Source organism: Amblyomma maculatum, chromosome 7 (genome assembly GCF_055883805.1).
Source record: "Amblyomma maculatum isolate TAMU_Amacu chromosome 7, ASM5588380v1, whole genome shotgun sequence".
Taxonomy (NCBI): Eukaryota; Metazoa; Arthropoda; class Arachnida; order Ixodida; family Ixodidae; genus Amblyomma; species Amblyomma maculatum.
Window position 1 is genome coordinate 138,756,832 of NC_139350.1, and position 14,533 is coordinate 138,771,364.

General features: G+C 48.0%; 1 pseudogene; it reads right to left on the minus strand.

Moving 5' to 3' along the window:
• Nucleotides 1–9,512: 9,512 nt before the first annotated feature.
• Nucleotides 9,513–14,533, minus strand: part of LOC146184856 (uncharacterized) — a 42,719-nt pseudogene continuing 37,698 nt past the window's right edge.

The window sequence follows — 14,533 nt, forward strand, 5'->3', positions numbered from 1 at the left end:
TAGTGAGGTCAAACTCCTGTAGGCGAAGGCTCCATCGCGCCAGGCGGCCGCATGGGTCACGCAGGTTGGCCAGCCAACACAAGGAATGGTGGTCAGTGACCACTTTAAATGGGCGACCATAAAGGTAGGGGCGAAATTTTGCAGCAGCCCAAATAATGGCGAGGCATTCCTTCTCAGTAGTTGAATAGTTCATCTCCGCGCGGGATAAAGTACGGCTGGCATAGGCGACGACTCGTTCCACACCCTCTTGACGTTGCACGAGAACCGCCCCAAGGCCAATGTTACTGGCGTCAGTGTGGATTTCTGTCTCACCGTGCTCATCGAAATGGGCTAGAATAGGCGGCGATTGAAGACGTCGACGACTGGTTGCAGCACTACGAAAGGGTAGCTGCCTTCAACCTCTGGGATGACGCCGCCCGGCTTCGCAACGTCTACTTCAGCCTTGAAGATGGCGCTCGGACATGGTTCGAGAACCATGAAGACCAGCTGTCTTCCTGGAGTGAATTCAAGCGTCATCTTGCGGTTACTTACGGTAGCTCAGATCGCCGCGAACGGGCCGAACGCGCCCTCCAATCTCGAGTTCAAATGCCTAACGAAGCTGTCGCGGCATATATCGAGGACATGACACGCCTCTTCAAGCGGGCAGACCCTACAATGTCCGAGGACAAAAAGCTGCGCTACCTCATGCTTGGCGTTAAAGAGCAGCTTTTTGCTGGCCTGGTGCGCAGCCCACCTAAAACTGTCGCAGAATTCCTTGCGGAAACATCCACGATAGAAAAAGTGCTTCAGCAGCGAGCTTCGGCACAGAATCGTACCGTCCACGCCACCTCCGTCTCTGCCGAGTTACCATCGCATGGCATGGACGCATCGGCGCTACGGGAGCTCGTACGTTCGATTGTGCGCGACGAACTCAGACTGCTGTATGGCGCACCTCAACTAGCTTCTACCCCGCACCTCCACCAGATTTGTCACGGTGTTGGCGACTAGGGCTAGTTTATCAGAGCCGGTGCAGGTGGAATACGTCTGGTACGTCCTGCGAGTCCGGAGCCGATTCACTTCGTCCTTTTTCTCCGAGCGCCACTTCAACGTCTTTCGCTCCGAGCGCCCCCTGGCATTATATATATATATATATATATATATATATATATATATATATATATATATATATATATATGGGCCAAAATGTTAAGTAGGCACACACTTGGAAAATATCTTTTCTGCATTCCAGAGTGATTATATATATATATATATATATATATATATATATATATATATATATATATATATATATATATATATATATATATATATATATATATATATATATATATGGGACAAAATGTTAAGTAGGCACACACTTGGAAAATATCTTTTCTGCATTCCACAGTCATTGAAGCCGAACGGCTGTCCTTTAAATTGCCGCGCAGATTTTCTTTCCTTTCTGGGGGTATCTGTGAGCCTCCGATCGGCACCAGTCAGTCCAGCGATTTTCAGCGCCATTCTCAAGACGTCTGACAACAACTTGAAAACTCGATAGAAATTGACAGTGACATCATCTGTTATCATCATTAACCGGGATATACCATTGCAGGGCAAAGGCCTTTCTCTCAATTCTCGCAATTAACCTGGTCCTGTGCTAGCTGCGCCCAGCTGACCCCTGTAAACTTCTTTCCACCATCCGTTCACATGACTTTCCGCGGCCGCTGCTACGCTTTCCATTCCTTGGCATCCAATTTGCAAACCTATTGGACTATTGGTTATCATTTCTTCGCAATACGTGCCCTGCCAATTGACATTCCTTCTTGATATCCATAAGGGTGTCATTAACTAGAGTTATTTCTCTGACCCACTCTGCACGGTTCCTATATTGTAACGTCACCCCTACCATTTTTTGTTCAATAGCCCTCTGCGTTGTCCTCAAATTAAGAACCCTTTTCGTTAGCCTCCATGTTTCAGCCCCATCTGTCTTCATGACATAACACAAGCGTGAGAGGAGGAGGAGGAGGAGAAGAACGAGGTGGAGGAAAAACTTGATTTCACGAAGAATTCAAGGCACGCAAGCCTCCTGGGGGAGAGAGAGAGTTTCATAACGTGCCTACTGCATGATGTTGGCATTGAATCAGGAAATGATTGTTTACAAACTTCTACCTGGGCTTCGTTTGTTATAACGGCGCCTCAAGCAGCAAAACGAGTCCCGATGCAAGCTGTCAAGGAGGAGTGAGTGTACCATCTGTAGGGATGAAAAGATTGCTTGACAATCAAGGATGTACGTAATGCGTGAAAAAGTGTTGATTATAAAGAATTACAAATCCTTTGAATTTAGCAAGACTCCATTACTTGCCGAAAGCGGCACTATTCGAGGTAATTAAATTATTTTGTATCATCAATTGTTAAGGATCAATACGTTACGCTTTTGAAGCTTTAGCTTCGCTATAAAACGAAGGAAAACCGGCGCCTGCGGAATATGCTTTGAGCGGTTGTGTCCGTTGCGACATCGTCCTACGTAGAAGCCTCGCATACGATCTTTTCCGTGCAGGGCTCCCATTTGACAAGGCCGGCACGAAGCACAACTTGTCGGCCCGATATTTTAAGATTCGCATTAAAACTCAGCATTAACAGCGGAATACTGAGTTAGGTCGAGGGTCACTTCAACTTAAAAGCGCTAAGAAAAGACTCGAACATCGAGACACTTTCTAGCTATGTGCGAGGAATTCGTAAAGATTTTAGCACCACCATTCCTGGCCAGCGTACATCGAGGGGTTCTTTACATCCAATGTAACAGTTGTGGCTTAGTCGGCGCTATACTGCTGATCCCGGGGACGTGGGTTCGATCCTGGCAGCGACGGCAGCGTTTCGATGGAGGCAAATTGCAACGCGACCATGTAGTGTGCTACAGCTGTGCAAAAAAAACTACTGCGGCGAAATTTGCTAAGAACTCGACTATCAGGTTCTTCAAAGCCGATGCCACTCTAGAAAGTTAAACACAAATAATCAAGTCATACCAGCTTCAATGCTGTAGCATGTATGCACGCAAAGAAAAAGTAACTTGAAAAAACCGACGAAAATTGCTAAAACCACAACACAAGGACGGTAACGCATGCCTGCAAGAAAAAACACATTAAGCAACCCTAGCCAGCTCACTTCCGCATATCTATATTTACGTACACTAGGAGGCGGCGACTGAAGGTTGTAAAAAGAGAAACATTATAACCAATCGTTGCGGTCATTTTTTTTTTTTTTTCAAATTCGATTTTAACCGCAAATGTTACGGACACTTCACAAGCCCACCAGAAAAGCTAGTAGGGAACCGGTGTTATACCCCAGTAGCCTCGGCCTTATGAAGGTGACTGGCCTAATATTCAATCGACTCGAAAACCACTGGCTCCTGTTATTCGAGTAGTTCCAATGGTCACGGAGCAACGCGGGACACGGAGCAAAGCGGAGAATATAAACTTCGAAGAACTTGGAGCGGTGGCAGCGTGTACTATTGGACCGGCAACCTGAAACATGCAGTTTGTTCTAAGCTGCTTCAAAAGAAGGAATTTAATTTCAAGGGCTATGAATATAGTACAATGAATCAATATTGTCTGGTTGCTTGTGTCCCCGTAATAGTATTGTCGGCGACAGTGTCGCCCCACGTTGGTGTGCCATGATAGAATTTCTCGACGGTGGCGATATTGTCGCGTATAACAGCGATACAACTCCGATATCGATAGCGACTGAAAATCTCGAAGATTCTTGACTGAATAGAATTAATTTGAAATTTCCCATTTTATAATAGTATTTTACTTGTGTTTCTATGACAATATTATCTCTTTATGTTACCAAAGCCGCATGAGGACCATTTGTGTGTTAAGTGCTGGACTAGCGTTAACAGCCTATTTTAATGACTGCTGGAAAAATGGCTCCCTACCTCCTCAGGGGAAAACATTGAAAGTTGTTTTTATTCTAATTTCACGAAAGCCGATCCACCAGACTAATTTCCGACTCATCTTACTTCATGCGTAGCCAAACTCTTCGAGCATGTTGTTCAGACACGACTGAGCAGCTACTTGGAAGGTAATGAGCTCCTGCCTTCCAGTATGTTCGGTTTCAGACCAGCTTGGCCTGCACAAGACATATTCCTACGATTACATCATACACTAGAATCCAAAACGAAGGGCACCAAAGCCATATTGGCGGTAGACATCAATAAGGCCTTTGATCAAGTTACCTATGTGGCTATCTTAGCGAACCTTCAATCTCTTGGTGTTGGAAGACAAATCTACAACTTCATTCGTGATTTCCTCAGTAACCGTTCCACTCATCTTTCATACGGCCCGTACTCCCTCAGCGACATTTCCCTCGGTGCACGAGGTTCTCCACAGGGAGCGGTCCTCTCTCCGACTCTGGTCAATATAGACCTGCTGGGGTTACCCAAATTACTTTATTCGATACCTAACCTGCACTACAGCTTTACATGCAGAGGTAGCAACACGGTGATAGAGCACCGTTTACAAACAGCATTAAATATAATTTTCACCTATGTAAATGAGAAAGGGCTGTCATGCTCTCCTACGAAATCAGCACTTTTCATACACAAACCTTACCGAACGTCTGGTACACTACCCAATATTCAGATCAGTTTGAACACAGGATCAGTTCCTACCGTCCAAAACATTCGTATACTAGGCATGTTTCTCATGACCCACGGATCTCACACTGATACAATTCAAGCCGTCCAAAAGCCCACCCAACAGACAATCAGGCTGATCAAACGGCTGGCACACAGGAAAACTGGCTTACGGGAATCGAACACGCTTCGACTTACACAGGCTTACATTACCAACAGAATCACATACGCACTACCCTCGTAGCAAACGATAGGGAACGTTTAGATGGCCTGATTAGGAGCAGCATGTGTGCCGATTAATGCCTTCCCCCGAGCGCTTCCGCACAGCGCCTCCTACGACTAGGAATGCACACCGCTTTCGAGGAACTCTATGAAGCAACCAAAACGACACAACTAGCCAGACTCACAACAACCCCCACGGGACGAGCTCTTCTGCAGTCACTTCACCTATCACTCGCCGGTGGAAAATCCGACCCAATCCCCACTACCACACGAGCTGCGCTCCAATACCCCAACTCCCCCCCTCCTAAAACACATGCATCCAGAATGCGATGAAAAACGCAGTAAGGTCCGGGCCTTTCCGTTGCGCAGACTGCATGAAGAGGGTCCCAAAATTGTATACTATACTGATACCACACCATTTGCATGGGAGGAGCCGTTGCGCGGGCCCCTCCCAAAGAAAACGGGGGGGGGGGGGAGGGAGGACTAGGACCCTCATCTGCATTTTAATGGTCAATAAAGTTTACACCTCCACCTTACGCGTCTTCGTGATAGCCCATGTTGCACAGGCTAGAATACATGGAGCGTTTTTGCCGCCTCAAGACGGCGCGCACTCGACATCCGGTGTCGGAAAAGACGCGCGCCGCCGCCGATCTGGCCGTGCCAGATATTTGACGTGTGGGTGGTGTTGTGCCGGTGGGGTTATCACACGGTAGCCCACCATCAACAGGGTTGTGCCAAGGAGTTGGTTGCGTAGCGCTCGTCACCCGTTTCGTGAACGAGGGCTGTTAGCTCCCTGGGCGGTAGCGATGAATCCGTGTCGGCGCTGGTGAGATGAAGAAAAGACTTTATACAATATTTACAGGCATATACACAAAGAGCCGGGGAGATTCCGCCGCGTCCGCTCTCTCAGGGGGTGAACTGCTCCCGATGGACGCTAGTGACGAACTCACACTCGGAGTCTCGAACGGAAGCACTTGAGGCTCCGTAAACCGAGAAACCGTTGACGCTCAAATGGTCCAATCCGACGGCAGCACTTTAGCAGGGCCAATGGGAGCGCTTGCTGCGCTCTTGCTTCAAATATGCCGCGGGGCGAGAAGGGGTCAACCGCCAAGGACACGGCGCCGAGCTGTCTGGATGCTCAGCTCATGTTCAAACACGTCGCTTCTCTCCCCTTGGCACGGCTCGCCTCCAGTGCACCGGTGCTATGCACAGAAGCTCCATAAACGAAGATGTGTTTTGTTTTTCACTCTGTAACCCTCCTGCTGTAGCGCCCTCGGGATAAGCGCGGTAATCATTGAATAAAGAAGATAAAGTGCACCGGTGCTATGCACAGAAGTATCCGGATTTTGTGAAGGAGGCGTTCGCCGAAGAAGTTTGGCGTCCGGCTGAATTTCTGGGCGGCTTTGGCCGGGCACAACAGCACTCCCGTCATGAGACAATTCAGCGGGAAGACGAGCTGCTCGCATGGGTCTCGGATGCCGGGCGCGCTCGTTCGCCAGGTTCCGCCAAGCTCACGTTCAGTGTCCGGGCGCCAGGTAGCCTCACGTGCCTCGGGTTCCACTCGCCAGGTCAGGATCTCTGCCTTGTTGCCGGGCACGTCGACCAACTTCGCTCGAGTCGCTCCGATGCCCTTGCCTCTCGCCACTGGTAGTGGTAGACTGTTCTGCGGCTTGCAAAACCGACCGAAAACAGGCAACACCCAACACAAGCAAGTACCCTCGGTCACCCGTCAACCACCAGACAGAGGCAAAATGTCAAATTCAGTTAGCTAAATTATTATCCCCTTTTTGCTCCCTCTACAAGAGACAAGTGTATAGGATGCAGTACACAAGGTTCAAAAAACAGTTTTGCACAATAATGATACATTAAATAGCAGGGAAAAGTAATAATCAACAATGTAAAAGCCCCCTTGAAGTCACTTTGACCGTAAACCACAACTGAGGAAGCAAGGAGGTCCTTTAATTTTTCCCGGTCTACCTGCGAACATGACAGTCTGTCGCGAAGTAAGAGAAGGTAAGCAACGCCGAGTCACTGCAGGAAGCGCGGCCTAGAAGCCCCGATGTAGAGCGTCTGCGCTCGTGTTCAACCTCCCCTTTTTATAGCGGACAACGAGATTGTGCTGGTGGAATGTCATGTTCCACCTGAGCAAACGGCCGCTTTTAGACGACATGTTAATTAACCATGTTAGCGGGCAATGATCCGTTTCCACAATAAACTTAGAACCGGAGACATAGCAGGCGAGCCTCTGAACGGCCCACACAAGGCAGACGCACTCTTTTTCAGAGGTGCTGTACGCCTCCTCTCTACAACTGAGTTTGCGGCTCAAGAATAAAACTGGTCGTTCATGACCATTAGCATCTTCTTGGCTTAGCACCGCTCCCATGCCGCGATCACTCGCGTCACACTGAATATTGAAGCCCTTGGAAACGTCTGGCGCCGTTATAACTGCCTTGTTGCTCAAGACTTGCTTCAGCCTTTGAAACGCGTTCTCCGCCTTTGAGTCCCACGTCACTTTGACGGGCTCAGATTTCCGGAGTGCGTCTGTTAGCGGGCTGGCAAGGTGAGAGTAGTCTCTCACATAGTGTTGGTAATAACCAGCTAAACCCAAAAAGGCCCTTATCTCAGTCTTAGTGGTTGGCTGGGGATAGTTCACAATAGCTGCTACCTTGATGTCTGAAGGTCTACGCAGGCCGCGCCCTACCACATGGCCCAGATACGTCCCTTCTGCATAACCTAGGTGATATTTAGCCGGTTTCGCAGTAAGACCTGCCTCTTTCAACCTGCTCAACACGATTCGCAAGTGCTCCACATGTTCCTCCCAAGTATCTAAAAAGATGCCCACATCGTCGAGGTATGATAACGCGAAATCGCCCAAGCCATGAAGCACTCGATCCATCAGACTGGAAAAACAATACGGCGCGTTTTTGAGCCCAAAACTAAACATAACTGGGCGGAATGTTCCGAATGAAGAAGCAAATGCGGCGTAACGGCTAGCTTGCTCTGTAAGGGGAACTTGCCAATACCCTCTCACTAGGCCTAGCACAGAGGTGTAATTTGCCTTCGACACTGCCTCCACCCTTTCTTCCAGGTTCGGTATTGGATATGTCTGATCTCGGGTTATTGCGTTCAGACGCCGATAATCAACGCATGGCCTCGGATCCTTTCCTGGATCCTGGACTAGTATTAGGGGCGATGTGTAGTCGCTCTCACGTGGTACTGTAACCCCCAAGTCACGCATGCGCTGGATCTCTTCAGCCATGAATTTCTTTTGCACAGGTGAACATCGATACGGTTTACTACGAATCGGTTTCTGCGATGTCAGCTCGATGTCCTGCTCTACGACCGTTGGTTTTCCGGGACGGTTCGAAAAAACCTCTTGAAATTCTTAAACGATTCCCTTTATATCTTTCTTTTGGGCTGCGCCTAGACGTGCATCCAACATCAACTGATCCAACATTACCTCTCAACCACACCCTTTCATTTCGGTCGTCGTCAGGATTTCCTCCCCTTCCTCATCGGCCGCGTTCAAAGTCAACTTTACAATTGCCTGACGCTGAATGTATGGTTTCATCAGGTTGCTGTGATAAATTTTGTTGAGCCGTCTTCCCAATTTCACTTGATAGTTAGTATCAGAAAGCTTCGACACGATCTTTGCGGGCCCTTCCCATGGAACTTCGAGCTTGTTTTTCTTTGATGGCCGAAGAAGCATCACTTGGCTGCCTACTTCAATGGTGCGTTTTTTTGCTGACGTCGTAGTACTCCTTCGGCAAGATTTGCGCCGCCTTCATATGGCTTTCTACAATATACTTTGTTTTTCCAAGCCTCTGAAGTAGGCTGAGGACGTATGAGACTACATTTGAGTCTTCATCGCTGCCTTCCCAAGACTCGCAGCATGCGCTGTGGAGTTCACAAGCTTCGGCCATACACAAGCTCTGCTGGGCTAAAACCTGTCGTCTCGTGGGGAGCAGATCTCAAGGCGAACATAGCGGCGAGAATGGAGGCCTCCCAATCATACTTGCGCTCAAAACACACGGCTCTCACTATTCGCTTGAGTACCGAGTGCAGTCGTTCCACTGGGTTAGATTGCGGGTGATGGATCGAACTGTATACCTCTTTGATTCCGCATTTATCTAAAAAGGTGGAAGTTAGCTGGTGAATACGCTGCCATTGTCGCACTGAATCTCGGAAGGGAACCCTACGCGTGCAAAAATTGAGAGCAGAGCGTCCACGACCTGGAGAGAATTTAACTCCTTAAGTGGTACCGCCTCTGGGAGCCTGGTCGCGACACACAACATACCGGCAACCGTTCGCTGATCTTGGCAGAGGACCTACTATATCGATTACCAGTCGCCGAAAAGGTTCTGTTATGACAGGCACCAACTCTCTGGCTGGCCCACTCTCTGGCAGGTGTCGCAAGAGCGCACGAATTGTTCAACATCTTTCCAACAGTGCGGCCAATAAAGCTCCTGAGCAATTCTAGATTTGATCTTTTTCAAGCCAAGATGCCCTGCCCACGCATTTTCATGCGAGAGTTTCAGTAGCTGACCGCCATACTTCTGAGGAATCAAAAGCTGCTCATATTTGAGCCCCTGCTTATCCGTGTAGCTGCGGTACAATAAGCCTGATCTGTCATAAAATTCAACTCCCTTTTTCTTCACACCCAGTTTGACGCTTTTCATTAAACCGGCGATCGAACAGTCCTCCTGCTGCTCGAGAATGAGAGTTTCCTTCTCAACTTCAGCCAGCACTTGCCAGCCGGTGGAAATAGGAGCGAAAGTATAGAGCCCACGCCGCCTGGCGGCGCCGCGTCTACAGCGCAGGCATCATTCTCAGCCACGTCTAAACACGGCTCGCTCACACCTGCTCCCGCGCCCCGCGTTCCCTGCCGTGAGGTCTCACCACTCAAGTTACCCTGCTCGTCCAGTGTGCCGCAGCGCGGTTCGCTCACCGACGCAAGATCAAGTTGCTTCGACAGATTGCGCGCTTTTAATCGCGTGAGGGCTATGTATGCCACATCGGCAAAAAAATGATTTGCCCTGATTCTTCAGAAACTGCTCCGAACTGTTTGAGAAGAGGTAGGGAAATTGCTCCGGAACGACAGCAGACACAGCGGCTTCTGTGTTTAGTTTACCAAATTCTTCTTCAATGGTGACCATCGCTATCGGTAGACAGATGCTCTGCTCTTCGGCCACTTGCTGTATCCAAGCACATTCTCCCGTAAACTCATTCGGGGATACCAAAGACTGGTGGTTAACGTCCATAGTTGCTGCCGAGTCCCGAAGTGCTTTACATTTTTTTCAGTTTACCTTAATCTCCTGCATATATGGCTCCAACAGTCACAGGTTTTTGTCTGTTTCCCGAATGATCGCCAACACAACTCTCAATTTGCTTTACGTTGCGAGGTGCCCTTCCCTTTTGCAGTTATAGCTTTTCAACGGCTTGCGTTTTTCAAAATAATGTGTCGCATCGTTGCCCTGTTTGCGAACATTAGCCCTCTGAGACTCATTCTGCCCCTCCCTTAGAGTTTCTTTTGTAAAAGACGAGTCTTTAGGAGACTCGCGACGCGTGAATGGCTTCCGTTCGTCGGGCCTCCTCGGAAAGCCATCTTTCCTGTCAGGTTTCTCTGCGCGCACTGCCTTGTTGTGCAAGCTTCGGCGGGCGTAATATTCTTCCGCTAACCTGCCTTGTTTAGCTTAACCTCCGTTAGCTTATCTAGCAACCAGAGGCTGACATCATCATCGATGCCACGGTAGAATTGCTCTAATGCGATGCATTCCACGACCTTATCGCGATCGTCGTAGACCTCTTCGCCCTTGAGCCACTGAACTAGGTCGGCTTTCAGACGGAACGCGAAGTCAGCATGCGACTCCTTACCCTTATGAGCATACCGGAACCTCTGCCGGAAGGCTTCGGGCGACAATGTGTACTTCCGCAGTAGTGCTTCCTTGACATCACTGTAGATTTCGAAAGCCTCTTTCGACAGACACGTGATTACGTCAGATGCCTCCCCAGGAAGCAAAGCCTACAAATTCTGTACCCAGAGGGATGGCTCGATGTCATTCCGTTCGCACACATGCTCAAATTTCACGAGGCATTTAGCCATATCCTCGCCAATGGCAAAAGGCGGTAGTTGATTACGGGTTTCGGAACTGTTGGAGGGGACTGTCCAGAAGCTAAGCTAGGTGCTGGCGAGCTTCTGCGGAGCTCCAATTCTTTCATTTTAAGCTCCATCTGTCTAAGCGCCTCACACTACTGCATTTCTTCCTTGCGACGTTCCCTCTCTTTCTCTTTCGTGCGGAGTTCATTCTCCTCCTCCCGCTCACTACGTTCCTTCTCTTCCTCCCGTTTATGGTGCTACCCGATAGAAGCCCAGGCCTCTGCGACTTCCTCAACCGTCACGTCCTTAGTCTGCATGATCTCAAGGATCGCCTTCTTTCTTTTCCTTGAGCCCAAATCGATGCCCAACTCCTCACAAATTTGGAGTTCTTTGACCTTGTACTCTCCATCTTTTACACCGGCCTCTTGTTGTTTGTTGTTTGCCTTTTAGAATAGTGTACTAGACGTTCGCTGTCTCGCTCCTAGCAAGAGACGCGCAAGCTTTTCTCACACTGATTGCCCTCTCAGCAACCCTTGGTTTTCAAAACACTTCCTGTCGGCTTGAAACACGCAAGGTCAACACAATGCTACGATCAGCCTTTCTCTAAGCTACCCTGTGTGTCAGATAAAGTCTGGCGTTTGAGGGAAACTTCAGGTACTCACCGCGCCGAGGTGCCTGACGCAGGTCAATCCCACCGCTGCCACCAATGTTGTGCCGGTTGGGTTATCACACAGTAGCCCACCGTCAACAGGGTTGTGCCAAGGAGTTGGTTGCTTAGCGCTCGTCACCAGTTTCGTGAACGAGGGCTGTCAGCTCCCCGGGCGGTAGCGATGAATCCGAGTCGGCGCTGGTGAGATGAAGAAAAGGCTTTATTCTCTATTTACAGGCATTTACACAACGAGATCGGCTCTAGGGCCGAAAGCTAATATAGCCATACGCGACTGTTCTCGCGCAGCGACGGTCGGGGAGACTCCGTCGCGCCCGCTCTCTCAGGGGGCGAACTGCTCCCGATGGACGCTAGTGACGAACTCACGCTCGGAGTCTCGAACGGAAGCACTTGAGGCTCCGTAAACCGAGAAACCGTTGACGCTCAAATTGTCCAATCCGACGGCAGCACTTTCGCAGGGCCAATGGGAGAGCTTGCTGTGCTCTTGCTTCAAATATGTCGCGGGGCGAGAAGGGGTCCACCGCCAGGGCCACGGCGCCGGGCTGTCTGGATGCTCAGCTCATGTTCAAACACGTCGCTTCTCTCCCCTTGGCACAGCTCGCCTCCAGTGCACCGGTGCTTTGCACAGACGTATCCGGATTTTGTGAAGGAGGACAGTCTTAATATTGTACACAGGCGCCATACATATGCAGCATTCTTCTTTGGGCCAATATTTGGCCGCCTGATCTGCATTAGGAAACCTGTTTATATATCTTTTTATTGGATGCGCAAGACATTTAAAATGTTACGATCGAAAACTATATCAAGGAGATCATATAACATCTAAAAGACTGTTTATTCGAAACTGTACGAACTTTGGCATCTGAAGTAAACAATCAGATGCCTAAGCATGGTTGGCTTCGCCTAAAAATTGTTTGCATACAAGTTTTATGCCAACATGGATAAATTCACAATGCAAAGTAGCGCGGAGCTGTATTTTAGCGCCTAAACAGTGTAAATGAAAAAGCACTGAGCTGAAAATCCGGCTTGTTTTCGATAAAGAAACCCAAATGCAAGTTTTAGCAAAAAAAAAAAAGTGCCTGTACTTCGACAAAACACGAACAGAGTGCAAAATAACCAGATATTTTGATCTAGCTAGCTGTATAAAATTGATGCAAAATTTGCATGGAAAATTGTAACAAATCAGGTCTGTACCTATTTATGTGCAGCAGCTCTCAACATCTAGGTTCTCTGAGATCATATCACTTATGAAACAACGACCAGTTGCCAATGGTATTTAAACTAGGGCATATCTTCAGATTTTCAGCAGACATGTACCTTGCGGCTTCCTCCCACTAAGCGCGTGTCACAGCCACATTTCCACGAAAGTCATTTTGTTAATTGCTTTACAGCTCTGGTGATTCGAAACATAACTTGTTGGAGTGTAGCAGACCACAGTTCATTTCTCAAAAGGCAGTTGTACGGCATTATGCAATAAAGTAGATTAGTTATAAACATATATTTGGTATCACGCCATGTTTATTTTAGTGTCTTCTTCACGAAAGCAGTAGTGGAAGAAATATTCTTACCTAGTAGTGATCTACAGAGTGTTGACATCTCGAGTTCTGCATTAAGAATAAGCATCGTGGTGCATTTCATGCGCACAATTAGCTGACAAAGGCACCTTGCTGTGAGTCAAGGAATCTCACCTGAACGATACTTGATGTAATGGGCAGGTGAATGAAAACTGATGTCTGTTCAGGTATCCTTACATAGAGAGCCTTCAGTAATGTCAGAACAACAGTTCATGCTGTAAGGCGGTCCTGTTTTGAAAATTGTATAGCTTAACACTAAAATAACAGCCCTTGTAGGTGTATAAGAACATCACTTCATTCTATTTTTATGGCAGAAACAGACAACTAACAAATAGGACTGAAGTGTGATTGTATTTATTCATGACATTATGCCGGACGGCAAACAAAGAGTTTAGAAAAGATGTAGAAGTAGGGTACACTGGTACAGGCCACAGCAAGGAATATACACCAGCTGTTTCCAAACTGCTACAGTCTTATGAAAACCTGTTGTATTTACCATGCTCCAAATTTTGGTAAGGCACCCGAAACAGTCATTTCTTGGCTTTTCTTTTCTTTCTTTTTCTTTTTTCATTATCAAATAGGAGCCCTTGTGTAGCACCCCTATACACTACTGCTAATGCCAGCCAAATCAAGGCCAGCCAGACATGGCGCTTCTCCTACTGCGTGTAATGGGTTTGGAGCAATTTAGGTGGCTGCAGGTACACCACTCTGGTGACGAACATCGTTTGTTGTGCCCCACAGCTAAGACAAGTGTTTCAGAAAGGTGTTTGAGTTGAGCTATGATGAAGGCCAAAATAGCCGCTATAAACTGTTAAAAAGCCCGATCAGTTTGTAAGCCTTATGCACGCAGCTTTGTACATGAAAGGACAGAGTGCAGTACACCAACATGTTACTAACAGCCCAAGTGCTGTGAGAGAGAGGGAGATCAGGTCATTTATTTTTTTGAACATATGGGGAGGGGCATTGCATAAGGGCAGTGTGGATACACAAAAATACTATACATCAAAAACAAAGAGACAAAGAAATTACAAGTGCATTGAAATGAACACAAATGAACAGGAAGGCAATGCTTTAGGAATACAGTGGGAATAAATGACCCGCCACAGTGGTGCATTGGTTAGGGTGCTCGATGTCTGTGCCCAAGGATGCGGGATCGAATCCTGGCTGTGGCGGCTGCTTTTCAAATGAGGAGAGAAGCAAGGTGCCAGTGTAATGCATGATGTCAGTGCACGTTAAAGAACCACAGGTGGTCAAAATTTCTGAATTTCTGGAGCCGTCCACTACGGCGTCTCATTGCCCGAGTCACTTTGGGATGCTAAACCTCATAAACGAAGCCAAACAGTGGAGATAAATTGAAAACA